Here is a 15,297-nt window from a genome sequence, read left to right as displayed (position 1 = left end):
GCACAGCCAGTTCCCAAGCAGCGGACCCCTGGCCAGCTTTTCCCCTAGTTTATATACTGAGCATGATGTCATATGGTATGGAATATCCCTTTGGTCAGTTGGGGTCATCTGTCCTAGCCATGTCCCCTCTCAAATTCTTGTGCACCCCCAGCCTACTTGCTGGTGGGGTGGTGTGAGAAGCAGGAAAAGGCCTTGACTCTGTGTAAGCACTGCTCAGCAGTAACTAAAACATCAGTGTGTTATCAACATTATTCTCATCCTAAATCCAAACCACAGCACTATATAACAGCTACTGGAAAGAAAATTAACTCTATCCCAGCCAAAACCACGACATACGGACAGAGGCTGCAGGGTACTGGGGTAGAGGAATTCTCTTCCTGCCATGTTGAAACCCATATTGGGATTGTGCTATTCTTCAACCAAGCTTGGAAATTTTAAGATACAAACAATTAAAAGCCAGCCTAATCTGCAGCCTAACAATTAGTATATTCATATTGGGAACAGGCTAGGATTCTGCTCCTTCCTCTCTGGCCTTTATCTAATACTAAATGGATATGTTTCTTAGATAGAAGACAGAAGCCCTGACCAGCTCACAGTCTCTGCGTCATTTGAGGAGAGGTAGCAATTATGTCTGAGTTTTCTGTAACTGAGCAAACCAAGTTAGACTGATAGTGATATGCTCAGAATTTTACATAAAGTTAGCTACTCATCAGCTTAAGAGATGCAATTTCAGGAAGCTTATATTTTGCTGAAAGGGTCATTGCGTTGAATATGGCTGTATCCTTATTCAGGTTCATTATTATTACTCGGACTGAAAATCTGTTTTCCTATGTGGAAAGTGGATATTTTCTAAATATACAACAAGAAAACAGTCTGTGTTCCTTGAAGATGAGAAGGGACTGTAGATGATCCCTTCCTGCAGAAGCAGAACGGATTGTAGAAGAGATACCTCCATAACAGTGCATAGATTAAACAAAACTAAATAAATATTGTCTTACTACAAAATATATTTGATACCTATTTATTAATCTTTCAGAGAGGTTTATTTACTTTGGGTCTGGTTTGGAGTTATTAGTGTTATTTTTTGTTTCATTTGTTGTCTACCTGTTCTACACCTTGTTAGGAAACAGTTCTTGCATTCTAAAACACTTTCTGGTTTTCAAGCTAGTACCCTTGTACAACGACAAATGTATTATCAGGCCTGGAGACTTTGAGGGCAATACTTTAGAGAATTGGAGTACAGGCACAGGAGCAGAGAAAGTATAGAAGAATGCTGTGGTAGACAGAAGAAACCTTTGGAGTTAGCACAGAAAGGATGTTGGATGGGATTCATTTCCCAAGAAGCCTCTCATCAGGAAGCCTGTGTGTTTTTAACGCTTGAACTGTTGTGAAGCAATTTGTAGGTTGTGGTTCTTCCCTCAAGGCAAGGCTTATGTTTAAAGCATCAATGCAATATTATGAATAGATTTCATTTAGAAGGAAGGCCAAATGAAAACATCATGTCTATTTCTTTCAGGAAATTCTGATGCATCTCTTCATCTATATCTTGTCTCATCAGGAAATTTATTGGCCCAAGGAGAACTGCCAAGGTTTCATTTGGGTGAATTCTTCATTTTTTTCCTCAGTAAAATGGCTTAGCAAAAAACAATAAATTGCTGTCTAATTTTGTTTCTTTATCCCTTTGCTGTATGCAGTTTTCAGTTATATTTCTGGAAAGTGTTACTTCAGGATAGCAATATATTTCTGTCGTGGTTGTGGTTCAGGTTTAACTTGAATCACATTGCCTCTTCAGTACCAAAGGGACCGCTATTAATGATCTTGTAACAGTATAAAAGGAGTTTGGCAAGAGAAAGCAAGCAGTTTCCACGATCATCATACAAAAGTGCTGATGTGGATGTCCTGGAAAACTGTTTTGGCTGTATACCAGATCATTAGTCATCTGAATGACTGTTCTGACTTCTGTACTCCAGTAAACTGTACCATTCACGGTAGCATCTACTTCAAAGCAGTTGCATGATTTTTGTCCACTCCAGCAGAGAAATACACCACTAAATCTGCAAATCTTTTGTATACAAATCAAAGTGGAGGAGTGCATGGCCCTGTGATAAGGGAATCAGACAGCTAATCAGCAGCTTATTCAAAATATTTCTCTCACAGAATGGATGCAAGAGACAAATTAAAAATTAAGCCAAACACATTGGGTTAATTTTTAAGAATTTAGAGCAGCACAGGAAGGTAAAACCCAGCCAAAAGTGTCTGAGTGAAGAAGAGGGATGAGCACTTCAGCACTGTCCTGTGAAAGGACAGTCAACAGTACTATTTGAGAAGACATTAACCAAAGAGGAGGAAACAGGCAGCAAAGCTATAACACATTAAGGCGAAATCAATTAGGTGCTCCCCACAGATCAGCTAAGCCAAGTTTATCCCATTAGCCCCCGTGAGAATAAAGGTTAACATTTCCATAAAGGTACAGCACTGAACTTCCTTGTCCCCAGAAGAGGGGGCTTAATGCGGCCTGATGCAATCTTGTTAACCTCTGAGGCCCAGTATAATTTATTCTAGGTCCTTGTCTCAGCTACAGCAATCATCTTCATTGTACCTATGGCCCAAAGCACTGCTCAGGGTGGTTGCAGCAGTGCCCGCTCTTTGTTCTAGCAATTCCCTTGAAGTGGTGCCCTCATTTCCCTCCCCACCACTAGCCTCAAAGGTAAATTTACCAGTGACTTGGAAGTTGAGGGACTCCTTCAGCTCCCACTGGAGTCAACAGTTTCTTAAACCCCTTCTTCATTTATTAACTAGTAGTATTTTCTACTGCACTAGGTCCACTGACATTTTCCTCTATGGTCTGCTTATCAATCTTTCAAGAATTCTTTCCTGGCTTTCAGGCTTTCTTCCAGCCACTTTCTGCTGCATGAAGGAAGAGCTGAAAAGGAGAAGGCTAGCTGGTGTTTTGTTTAAAACCTAGCCATCTCATCTGCCATTCTGCTCTGGGTCTTGCAATGCTTCTGTTTTAAAGTTTTTCTCTTTTCTGCGTGCCTTTCACATTTGGTAAGTAGCACTAGGTTTTGAATTTGCCTGTTCTTAAATATTGTTTTGTGTAGGAATCCTTTAGTTCCCTGAAGATCATGATGACTGAAATTTCTTTACTGAAAGAGTGGTTAAACATTGGAAGAGGCTGCCCAGGGAAGTGGTTGAGTCACCATCCCTGGAAGTATTTAAAAGACGTGTAGATGAGGCGCTTAGGGACATGGTTTAGTGGGCATGGTGGTGGTGGGTTGATGATTGGACTCGATGATCTCAGAGGTCTTTTCCAACCTTAATGATTCTATGATTCTATGATTCTATGACTATGTCACGCTTCTTTCAAGAGAGGGTGGAAGGCTCCATTAATATTTCCTGATTTTCTTAATTCCGGGATTTTCTATTTGCTTGAGACTCACAGTTTTATTTATTAATGATAGATACAACTGTTGCACCAGTGGTTCCACTGATACGTTAGCAAAAATGGCCTAGTGAACACTGAGATTATAATCCATTGAGAAGGTAATAACAAAAGTTGTTGAAGCACTTAAACTAAGCACTACGAAAGTAATATAGACATTATGGATAAAGTGATTGTTTTTCTTGTTATGACATTTTGTTAGGCTCTACTCTTAACTCTCTAATATGCCTCCTAGGATTTGATGGAGGTTGTTCAAAACCTCATCGTACATAGTTATCAGCTTTTTGCATCAAGCAGCATAAATAGATTCTCAGTATAGTTTAAAATAGTTTAAGAGAGTATTGCAGTTATACCCATATAATTGTGTAATGTGCTACTTATGCAAACAACTACTTGAATGTGCAGAACAAGATAAGACAATTGGCTTTCTAAAGACAATTAGAGACATTGACTGGATTTCAGTGGTACTTAAGCATAAAATTTTTGTTTGAAATCAACAATGCTCCATTCATCCCTGGTGGACTCTACACTTATAGAAGAGCTAAAAAAAACCATTTATTTTAGAGGGTAGAGGGTATATCAATTTGTAGTGGCTTTCAGACGTTTGCATGTTATGCCCAGGTGTATATGCTGCCTCTCTAAAGAAAGTCTCTGTATTGCCCTAGGACCTCTGTTACGTGAAGAGAAGGTGGCGTGAAACAGCCTGGCATATCAAGAGAAGATTTCTCCTACAAGTGCTTTCCTACAACAGGTGTTTCATACTTGAATTCTAGTGACAAGGCAAGGGATGAGGGAGGGCATCTAGAAATGGGTTAATGTCTTCCTTGTGTGTGTGTGCGTGCATAAGCTAATAGATAGCTGTGTCAGTAGAGTTAAGTATAAAGTACTTAAGGCAAACCCCTGCCTGGTTTTATCCTAGTAATATGGGACATCAGTCCATCAGAGCAGTAAGAGCAAGTAAGAATTTTTTTGTTACCGTAAGGTTCCCTGTGGTATCCCATGCTGTGATTCATAAAGGGAAATGCGGGGGGGGAAGAAGGCACTTTGATTCTTATTTATCACTTATCCAGGGACAATGATCCTTACAACAAGGCAATGATCCCACACGTCTTGAAAGCAAGTTCTATCCCTTCTTCATCAGAGGATGTAATTTATCTCTCCTTAGAACACTGTGTTACTATCCAGCAAATACTAAACAAATAAAACTGTTGGATTGCTCATTAGATCTCTGTCTTTGGTGTCACATATACCAATTCTAAGCTATGGCAAATGAAAAGATAAGAGAGAAGGGTGACTATTAGCATGACATTTGCATTTTAATTAGTGTCCTTTCATGTTCCTATTATTGTAATTTAGAAAATAACTTACAGGTGATAATTAAAGAAAACGTGTTTCTTCAATCTTTATCTAGCACTCTAGAAAAAAATCAAAGGGATTTTTATAGCAAAAAGTGAAGTAGAAGGAATCTTTCATATTGAGTTTATTCTCCTCTCATCACTGCCGTCTTCAATTCCATTCATTAAACAATAGCTCTTAAGCTCTGTCTTAAACACTAGTTAAGTTTCTGACCTCTTTTTTTCCTATTATAAAGCTGCTTCACTCTCATGATGGTTAGAAACCTTTTCTTATTTCCAGCCTAAATCTATTCATGACTGCTTTATACTCATTTATTCTTGTGCCAGTACTGCCTTTGAGTTTAAAAAGTTCCTGTGTCTCTGCATTTATTCTTTCTTCCCCCACCCTATGTATTAATAGATAGGAGTCTTATCCACCCTCGTCCTTCATATAGTTTGGCTTAACAAGCCAAGTTCTGCTAGTCTCTTCCAATAGCTCAAGTTTTCAATGCCTCTGCCAGTCTAGGAAAAGCATACTGCATCTGCTCGATCTGCAGCATTTCCATTGTGAGTCAGGTATCTTGAACATAAGGAAATAAATCGTCTTCCAGATGAGGTCCTGCTAGGAAAATGTTATGTGAAGCATACAGAAAAATTAAAATGTATAACATATCTCTGTCCTGCTGTTTTTTACCAGGATATCTTCTGCAATGGGTTTCTGTGTAAATTATAGGTTATAATTTTCTGACCTCATTGTGACAGATTTATTGTAATAGGGAATTTTTCTCTGCCAATAGTTATCTATTCATTTCATCACAATTTTATTATCATTGGTTCTTCACTTCATAAATACAGAACCAGCAGTGAGTGGTACCAAAGACAGAACTCTTGTTCTTTGGTTCTAGAGATGCTGGAGCACTCCTTGAGGACCAGCGCACCGTCTTGTTGATGTGAGATACTGGGTCATGTTTGTCTTTTTTGCCTTGTTTGCAACTTGTCATCGCAGACTGATTAATTCAGGTACCTTGCTTCTACCTCAGGTCTGATGCTTTCACTTCCATGCCCTCCAGATCTCCCACTAGGAGTCTATAACAGTTTCTCCTAGAAAAAAACTGCCTCAGTACAGGCTTCTTACTATCCTTCCCTGAAGTGGTTGCAACAAACAAAAATCTGCTTTGTCCATGTTATTCTGTCTTTTACCTCATGTGTCATTACATCATTAATGCAGGTTATATGAGCACCTTCACCTCAATTTCTTTATTTCCGAAAGATACTGTATCGTTTGGCACACCTCTTTCTCTTCCACCAGGTTTTATTTATTTCTGCAGCATCAGTTTTTACATTCTAAATCAGTGGTTAGAGTTGCTCCTTGCAATAGTATCCTAGGAGCCCTCCCAGACCCAGATTCCTTGAAGGATTAGATGTAGCAGTTTAATTTACACCACTGACTATCTGGCTACTGCTCTCACCCATATGGGTACCTTCTGCTCTTTTCAGCAGGTTTCTGTTCTTCTCTCATTAGAAGCCTGAATCAAAACCCAAGACTCTTCCTTTCCTAGCTGAAGGGAATGATAACAACAGTGACATAAAATGAGAACTAGGTACAAGCACAGATGGAAATTTTCTGTCAGAATAACAATTGTGATTAATCTGCATTTCAAAATTTGTATCCCCCCTGTCCCCTGTTGTTTCCCCCACCCCGTGACAAAGTCACCAGGAGGTTGCTACAGCTCCATGCTACTGTTTTACTGTTCTACACCTTTAAACTGTTGTAATAAAAAGGGTGATCAATAGCTTAGTTACAAAAGAGTTTGGAGGGGAGGAGAGGGTTTGCCTGCTTGTGAGCCAGACAGCTCATCTCATGCAATGAGGCTGAACAACTTCTGTTTGATGATCGTCACGGTTGGGTGAAGTGGAGCAGAGAGGGAATAAATGTCTTTCAAATTAGATTGCAAAACTACAGAGTGAAAATGCCTGCCTTGAATTTTTAACCAACCACAGATCTGGTTAACTAGAATCATGTCTTTATTTAATTTGATAGCTACTTTCCTAATTTAGGCTTAAATTATTACAGTCCAGCCCTTTTCAAGAGGGGTCTGTTCTGAGGCTGGTTTTGCTTGCACAGCTCTTGATGGGTGCCGCTAAGCGCAGCTTTGCCTACTCTCTCTGCCTCCCCCAGCTCTCAGCGAGTGCAGTTATCTCCGCGCGGGCTCAGTGGGAGTCTCTGGCAGCATCAGAAGTCAGCTCATGGCATCCTAAGCCACCTAAGCCCGAGACACTCTCAGGCACCTGGGGTGTCAGATGCTTCAAAGGGGGCAAATTCACAGTCAGGACAGACTGCACCTTATCTTGAGAGGCAGGCGGAGGGGGCCCTCGAAGGCCAGGGTAGACGTAACCACTGAATTTTAATAGAAAGGCTGCCTTACTGGGTTACGGATTGGCAGCCCAAAGGCTTTACAAGGGTTCTGTTTGCTTTAGCAAGTCTAAAAATGTACTTGAATTCGTTGTCGAACCAGGACCTCTCAGATTCAGACAATAAAACTGAATAAGCTGAATATAAGGTAAATCTCACATGAACTTTGCTTCCAACTAAAATGCTTCTATCCTATTTCTCAGATGGTAGCAGTCAGTTAATTTGCTTCTGTTGCCGTTCTAACAGATGAATTACAAATGTGTTTGCTTTTCACAGTAACTTTGGGTTATGCTGGATACATCACGTTCGCTTTTGATTGAGCAAAGCGGATGCCATGTTGCCAGTCATTGTGTTTACATGAAGCTTTTCATCATCAAAATTTATACTGTGCTCTCAATTGGCAATGGTTTACAAGACTGATACATGGAAATACATGATAGGGGTCAGGCATCTCTTCAGAGTGGCAGCGAAACCCTTTCTTTAGAAGCTTAGGTAAAATTGTGACTGTGCTGACTTACACCATTTAACAAGCTGGCCCTCCAGTATTAACCCAGGGGGACAATAAATTTCTTTAGAATAGCTGTAATTCAGCAGCAATGTTCTTATCTTCCTGCTGCTAACCTCCAAAGGGCTGCGATTGACTTATATTTGTTGTGGTTTCTCTGTTGGAAAAAAACCCACCAGGTAAATGGGGCTGCCTCTGCCATCAGCAAGAGGTGTCGGGAGCAGCGTAATGGAATGACGGACAACCTGTTGTGACACTCCTGGGGACCTGGAGGAAATCAGTTCAGCTCCTACCACTGGAGAAAGATTTAGGGTAAAAGAATCAATTTACCCCACACAACTTAGGCTTCAAAAGAATAAAGTTGTCCTTTCCAAGTCCCTAGCTGATTGTAGCGGACAGGAGAAATGAGGTGTCACTAATCCCCCTGCTGCTTTCGCTGGTCATTTGAGGAGCACAGATCTCTTTTTAAAGGCCTCCTGCAGGCAGGTTCGTCGCAGGTGAGTCCATCTGCGGTGACGGTGGGGCTTTGCAGTCGTACCCACGTAACGAGGAGGAGTCGTCCACTTCAGGGTCTGGAAAAGGTTAGGTTTTGGAAAGAAAGAATCCTTTCAGTTTCAGGATAAAAGTCTCTAAATGCCATGTTTAGTCGGGTTAGGGCTTAAAGTATTTTAAATGGGACAGGTTAGCTTACTTAATCAACAAAAAGGAGGAGGCCAATCCAGTGGAGGACTAAATGCTTTTTCTGAGACTACATTTGCTTCAAGTTTCAGCTTTGCTGTAGCCAGTACAATTAGCACTAGATTTGGTAACGGGACCATGGATTTTATTCCTCTTTTCTTCCCCTGCTTTTGTAAACTTCACAGTCTAAGGAAGCCTTAATCCTTAGTTTATGATTTGCAGCCTTGTGTGTTGGATTATTTATTGTTGTTGTTTGGGCAAAATGCCACCATGCAACTTTATTAAAGTTGCAAAATTACTAGGACAGCATAAGCTAGGACAGTTTTACAAATAGTAATTGTAACATGGGCATCTGCAAGATGCCTCGCCGTCCAGTGGCTGGGATGAACTGACCTGGCTGTGCACCAAGGATGACGGGCATCCCTGCGTGCAGGGTCTGTGCCCTGCCTCATGCCTTGTCTCACCTTCATCAGAAAGCTGTCTTTAAGAGGCATCCTGTTTGGACTTACTTCTGTTGGACCAGCCACAAAACAATCGAGCCGCTGGGAACAGGAGGTGGCGGGGTGATGTGCGTATGAGCAGGACTGAACTCTGCAGAGACAGTGTCCGGCTCACGGCGAAAGGCTTTTAACAAAGCTAGGCCAGTTCTTTCCTGCAGGCTCCCACCGTGGTGCAAGTTCATGACCCTTGTTCTTTCTCAAGCAGACATATTTTCAATTAAAGCTGCCCCCTTAACAAAAAAGGATACATATTAGAAAGGGCAGGCTGGGACATGTGATGGCTCCTCTAGGTTCTTCCCCCGCAGTGTGACTAGAAGAATGGCCTCAGGCAAGGCTGCTTATGAGAAGGGGGGAAAAAAGTTTCTCTTGCTGCCTTTCAAGATAAGGCAAAGGTGGAGGACTTTTTTTTCCTCTGTGAGTTGGGTTTTTTCCTCTATATAGCTATCCCCTGTTACAGTTCAGGCAGCATTAGTGTGTCCATTATAAACCTGTTTATGTGAAACATCCCATCTATTTTATATGGTATCTTAAGAGAAAATAACATATAATTTATAAATGTGGGGATGAGAAAACCTTTGGTTTGTGAAAAAAAAAAAAACCACAAAAAACCAAACACAGAAACTGTAACATTTCCTTCCACATATTGTCCCACTGATACCAGTTGCGTGTCCCCTACTGACCAGATTACTGGGTCACCACTGTTCTGGTCTCATCAGCTCTTGAGTCTTGCTTGGTCTGAACAGTCTGCAGGGCTGGCTCTTTTCATGGCCCCGCTGTCATACTTCCTGGGACAGACCTGAGGGTAACCCTCAATAAATCTTTTCTAAGAAAACCCTTGCATTTGAGTTTCCTTGTTTCTCAGGAACTGCCCCTCCATTTCATATTTTGATTAAGTCCCATATTACTCAGAGCACTGACCTCTCTGAATTCTTTAAAGACCCACCAAGGTGGAAGTAAATAGATGTATAGATTCATCCTCTTTGCTCTCACTAACTAGTACAAGTATGCAGATCTTGGCACAACAGTAAATGACAAAAGAGCAGCTGTAGCGGGTCAGGCCAGAGGCCTGTCAAACCCCATAGTCTGACCCTAACAGTTGTCAGGTGCTGACGCTTCTCTATAGACTCTGCTGCTCCCCATTCTCCATCCTTTTCCTCACCACTCTTGGGACAGAGTCAAAAGTCCCAGTTCCTTCCTCTCTCACTTCTCCTTCAGGTGGCTACTTCTCTGGAGGCTCTTTTGCTGCTTCGTGATACTTTCTGCTTCTGTTTCCTAAAGTCCTTTAACAGCTCCTTTACTGCAGTTGTGTAAATTTGGCAGTGCTTTAAACCTAGCTCCTGTGAGAATTCTTTATAGGTACAGCTGTTTATAGCTGTGACTTGGTTTCAGTACTTCCACTGAGAGTTTTGAGCCTATTCCACAACCATTCAGCTTCCTCAGGAAGGGTACACCCTGAGCTGGCCACTCCACAGGATCACATACCCCTTTTATATTTTCCGAATAAAGGGTTCAATGTTGCATGTAACACAGGTGAAACACTGCTCCTCACCTGTGATTTGCCACCTTCACTGGTCCCCCATTTTCAGAGCAAATGCAACTCCCAGCAAGAAGATGTCACTTCAAAGACCCTGGAAGCCACTGTGTCCTACAAGATGCTGCCTGCCATGGCTGGGACTCGGAAGGAGTGAGCAAAGGACCTGAATGTGTGGAGGATGAACAGAACTAGTAGATTATGAATGCTTTGACCCCAAGCCAAAACAAGTTTTCTGAAATGTAATGCCTAAGTTTTCTTTCAAATAGATAGCTTCCTCTGGCTGTGATTTTTGAGTCCAGCAATATCCTGTAATATGGAGCAACAGAGAAAAGAGAACAGGTTCTCTGCTATAAAAAGATAAGGAAGTAAACATCTAACAAATACTTGAGATATAATCCTTGAGACATAACTCGAGTTACTCTTTTATAGTGGTTAAAGGGGAGCAACAGTTGTATGGACTATGAATAACACAACCCCTGATGCTCCCAGAGTTTGCTCCTGGTCTCCAGCAGGAAATGCCTTTCCACTCTGTAAAACTGCAGCGGCTCAAGAACTGTGCTATCACTGACTGTCTGTGAGCTTTTATTCCGGTTAAAGGGCCAGAATGTTGTCAAATGAAAATGAATGCTGTCACAAGCAAATTTAGTGTCTGTGTTTACAGCAAGCAGTTCTTCAAGTGCTGATTAGGACGTGGCTCCATCTGTCTCTGGCTGGTCACTCCACGATATTTTGTGGAAGGCCTGTGTTTTTTAAAGGAAAACCTAGATTTGAAAGCAAACTACAATTTCTTCCTTGCCCTGCTTTTCCTTTGTCTATACGCAGTTTTTCTATTCCTATTGAATCCCTGATTCCCACAAAGCAGAGAACATGAGGCTGTTTTATTTTACTGAATAAGTAGTTGATGCATCCACTTTAAAATGATCTAAGGTGGTTTTTTAGGTTTTTTTATTTCTTCTCCTCAGCTGTTAAAAGCCTTTATACACATTGACTTGTAGTCCATCCTGAAGTGATTCCAACTTTCATAATAAGTTGCACTCGCCGGGTTGAAACAATAACTTAAAAGTACCAGTGGGGAAAAAAAATACATAATCTCTTTCTATTTGGATTCCCCTCAGTAGATAATGATGGTTAGACTTGTTTTAAAGTATGAATATAAAACCCAGACATATCTCAGCCACTTCCACAGGTGCTACTGCAGTAGCAAAATAACTTCAGCAGACAGGAAGGAATTGGCTTAGAGGGATGTAACAAGACACAAGAAAACTAAAAAATATATGGATTTGTGTGCCCATGCTCTTAGGTTTTTGCTAAATGTAGAACAGCTGATATTGAAATATGTACTCATGCACCTGTATTGGTTTTTGTAAATCCAGTAATGCTAACTGTTCTTGTGCACAGCACTGTTTTCTTTGTGAAGCTCTTCACAGCAGCTTTTAACTCCCAGTTCTGTGCTTTAATAACAATACCATCTGGCTGAGGTTTTCAGACTTGCCTCTGGGGGTTGAAAGCCCATTTTTCCATTATAATTAATGAGATTTGGGTGTCCAAAACCCCTGGGCAGCTTTGATACATCACCTGAATCTTCTTAGGTTCATAAGTGCTTTGAGATTTTCAGAAGAAAAAGCCATTAAGCTGACCTGAAACGATATGATGCTCTGCAGTCTTAATGCTCGACACATTAGTTTCTATGTAAAGTGACCAAAGCTTGCTTTATTGTACCTGAAAGGGAATGTTGTTGGCTTGGTTAAGAATGAACAAGCCTCTTGAGGACCTTATCAAGTACATTTAATTTTTATTCCTAAAATAGTTGACTAGAAGGCCAGAACGCTATTTTTTGTTGTTCAGTATAAATACAAAATTTTTAATGTCTTACATTAAAGCAAAATTTGGTATTCATAAAAGTACATAAAATTCTGGCAGCCGTCAGTAGCAGCAGTTATCTGTGGTATGACAAGTATGCAATAATTTGCTTCAAGATGCTATGGGCCAAGGGTGGCCAGCCTTAATGTCAGGTTCCAAAACCTTCACATGATGCCAAGCAACAAAGCCCCTTCCGTATTTACAGAAGAGATCAGAAAAGAGGGCAGGCAGTTGCTCCTAGTCATCTTGCAGGCTGGATTTCAGCTGCGAGGGCAGACCTTAGCCGTCCCTCCTGCGTCACTTCTCCCAGTAGCTGAGGGCTTGGAGGCTCCCACAGCTGGAACAGCTGGACCCAGCTGTGCTGGGGAGTCACACTTGAATTGCACATGGCTCAAGGGCCACCCTCTGGTCACTTCGTTCTTAAGCAAACTGCCAAACAGCTTGAGAGCAGAAATGCTGCACCAAAGCATTTCTATCCTGTGGGTAAGTAACACCTGTCCGATGGCAGATGTGTTTCATGAACATCGGCATAAGAGGGTCTTCGGCATTTACTATGAAGCTTTGCACCATGAAAATTGTGTAAAAATGAAGGTCTGTAGGACAGAATTAAAAATGCTTTCTATCTACTGCAGGAGAATCCTTTCAGCAGAGATAGGATAGATGGGCTCACTAAAATAGTAAATGATATAAAAAGAAAGTGGCTTCATGCAGAGGACAGTCATTTGCAGTTAAATGGCAAATAAAAAATAAGTAGTGAGTCAGTTCAAATAATATTGTTTGGGGTAATCCATTTGGGTGTGCTTATATAATCTATTTATATAAGAATCTACATAAAAATCTCTGCCTTCAATCTTAAAAGTCTTGTTCAGTTTTATGTTGTTTTGGATTTATAGTATCCTTTACAGACCAAAAAAAAATGGGTTTGCTCTTTTAGTAAACTCACTGACTATCGGAATTTTCATGCAATAATCTTCTGGACTTAAATATGCTACCTCAAATATGACTCAATTATTAGATTTGTAAACTGCATATAGGAGGATGTCGTTTCATGCTCAGTTTAAGCAGATGCATATCTTTTACCACCTGTCAAAATAGCAATTTTAACTGCAGGATCTCAGCTTTCCCTTGTGCCAGTGTTAGCAGAGAGCAGATCTGGCTGAAGACTAACCTTCATTTGGGAAAACTTTAAAAAAAAAAAAAAAACCCACAAAGTTTTCAGCAAGGTCAATTTGCTTGGCTGAGCCAACACCATGAAAAGATGGAAGCACAAGGCTTAGGGCAGAGCAGGAGCAGGAATCACCCTTCTGGCCTCCATGTGGTCTCAGGTCAGCTTATGCTCCGTGTGCCATCACGCTTGCTATGAACATGCCTATGCAGAAAACACACAGGCAATTTAGGATATCGGATGCAGCTGGCTCCATGCCAGCATATCATAATTGTTGATAAATCACGTTGCTGGCTTTTGGGTTTGGTTTTTTTTGTGTGTTTTTGAGGTTGTGGGGGGTTTTTTAAGACTGCTAGCTCTATATTCTACAAGGACTTTAGGCTAAATCAGAGAAATAATTAGCTATGTAAGTATGTGCAGCAATTTCTCTATTAGTGAAACAGACGGAAATCCTGACAGACCTAGATGAGAGGGAAGAAAGGACAGCAGTTTTCCCAGGAATAAGACACATGTTTCAGAATAAATGCTGTGTGTAAAGAATATCACAGTAGGCTCAGTAGGATGTCAAAAGACATGGGTATGGTAATGTCTGCATTATTATTTGTTATGAATTTCAAAGACTGCAGACTGGCTTCTGGAACAGTTTATTAGCTGGGCTCAGCAAATCACCTCTGCCCTTGTTTACTGGTATAAGTGAGCAAAAAGGGAATAATACTGTAATTCAAGGAATTACAGGGAATTCATTACAGAGTGTTTGCACCATGTAGCCAATTGTTAAATGATATAAACATTAAAAAGGCAAGACCCCACTTATGCTTCTGGAAGGGTAGAACCTTTGTATTAAAGTGAAAAATAATGTTACCCAATTTGAAAGCAATAATCCAAGAGGGGATTGTTGATTCATGTGTACTGTAAGAAAATCATTGTGAACTACTGCAGGCTTCTATTTATTTTTCCATGTTTCCACCACCCCCCCAACACGGTAGCTGAACTGTGACTGAAATATTGTTTTTCCATCCCCCAGATGGCAGTGCTGCCTTCCAAGATAATAACACTCAGTAGCTCCGGGAGAGAAGTGTGTGCCGGTCTCTGGCTGGCTTACATGCCATGTTTCTTTGTTTCAGGGGAAATATGCTGCAAATTCTCACGTAACAAGACTAGGGTAATCAGGATGGGCTTGCTCGTCCAAGTCTGACACAGCAGCCATCTTCTGTTAGAGGAACCCACCAGATCACTGCCCATACGTAAGAAATGATGTCTGCGAATGCGAGTTGGAATTTCTGCTGAACTTTATTTTAAATGTGTGGTTTCTAATATCTTCTAGCTAGACTAGAGAAGAAATAAGTGAGATGGCCAATTTGGCTCTTAAAGGAGCCGCAAAAGAAGACCGTGTGCGCTAATCCTGGTCCACAAGCCTTTGGCGTCGGGCCTAACCCTGCCTCCATTTTCCTTACCAGCACAACCCTTGCGGTCCCCAGCAGGGTAGGCACTGAGCAGCATTGTAGATACTTCATTAGGCTGTTAAATCTCGCACTGGCTTGCAGGGCAAGATACTCGCTTGATCCCCCTGTGCCTTATACTGCACATTTGCATGGTCCCTTCAGAAGCCTGAGTAAGAACCGAGCTCAGTTATCCCACCCTGAGCTGCCCCCACTGAGGTGTAATAGTGCACCTTTAATGGGCAATCTTTAATGTTAATTAATTAATCCTAGGTGTAAAATAAAGGGTGTAATGGAATAAAAGAAACCTGGTGCATGAGGGCGGCTGCCAGCTCCAGTGGCACACTGAAGAGGGAACAAGGAGCTCTCAGCCCCTCGAGAGAACCCAGGAGAGTCAGCCCAGTTGACATGGAAAGTGAAGCTTTTT

Source organism: Aptenodytes forsteri, unplaced genomic scaffold (assembly GCF_000699145.1).
Source record: "Aptenodytes forsteri isolate BGI_AS27 unplaced genomic scaffold, ASM69914v1 Scaffold71, whole genome shotgun sequence".
NCBI classification, from domain to species: Eukaryota; Metazoa; Chordata; class Aves; order Sphenisciformes; family Spheniscidae; genus Aptenodytes; species Aptenodytes forsteri.
The sequence above is the reverse complement of the archived record's forward strand: the minus strand, read 5'-3'. Positions refer to the sequence as shown.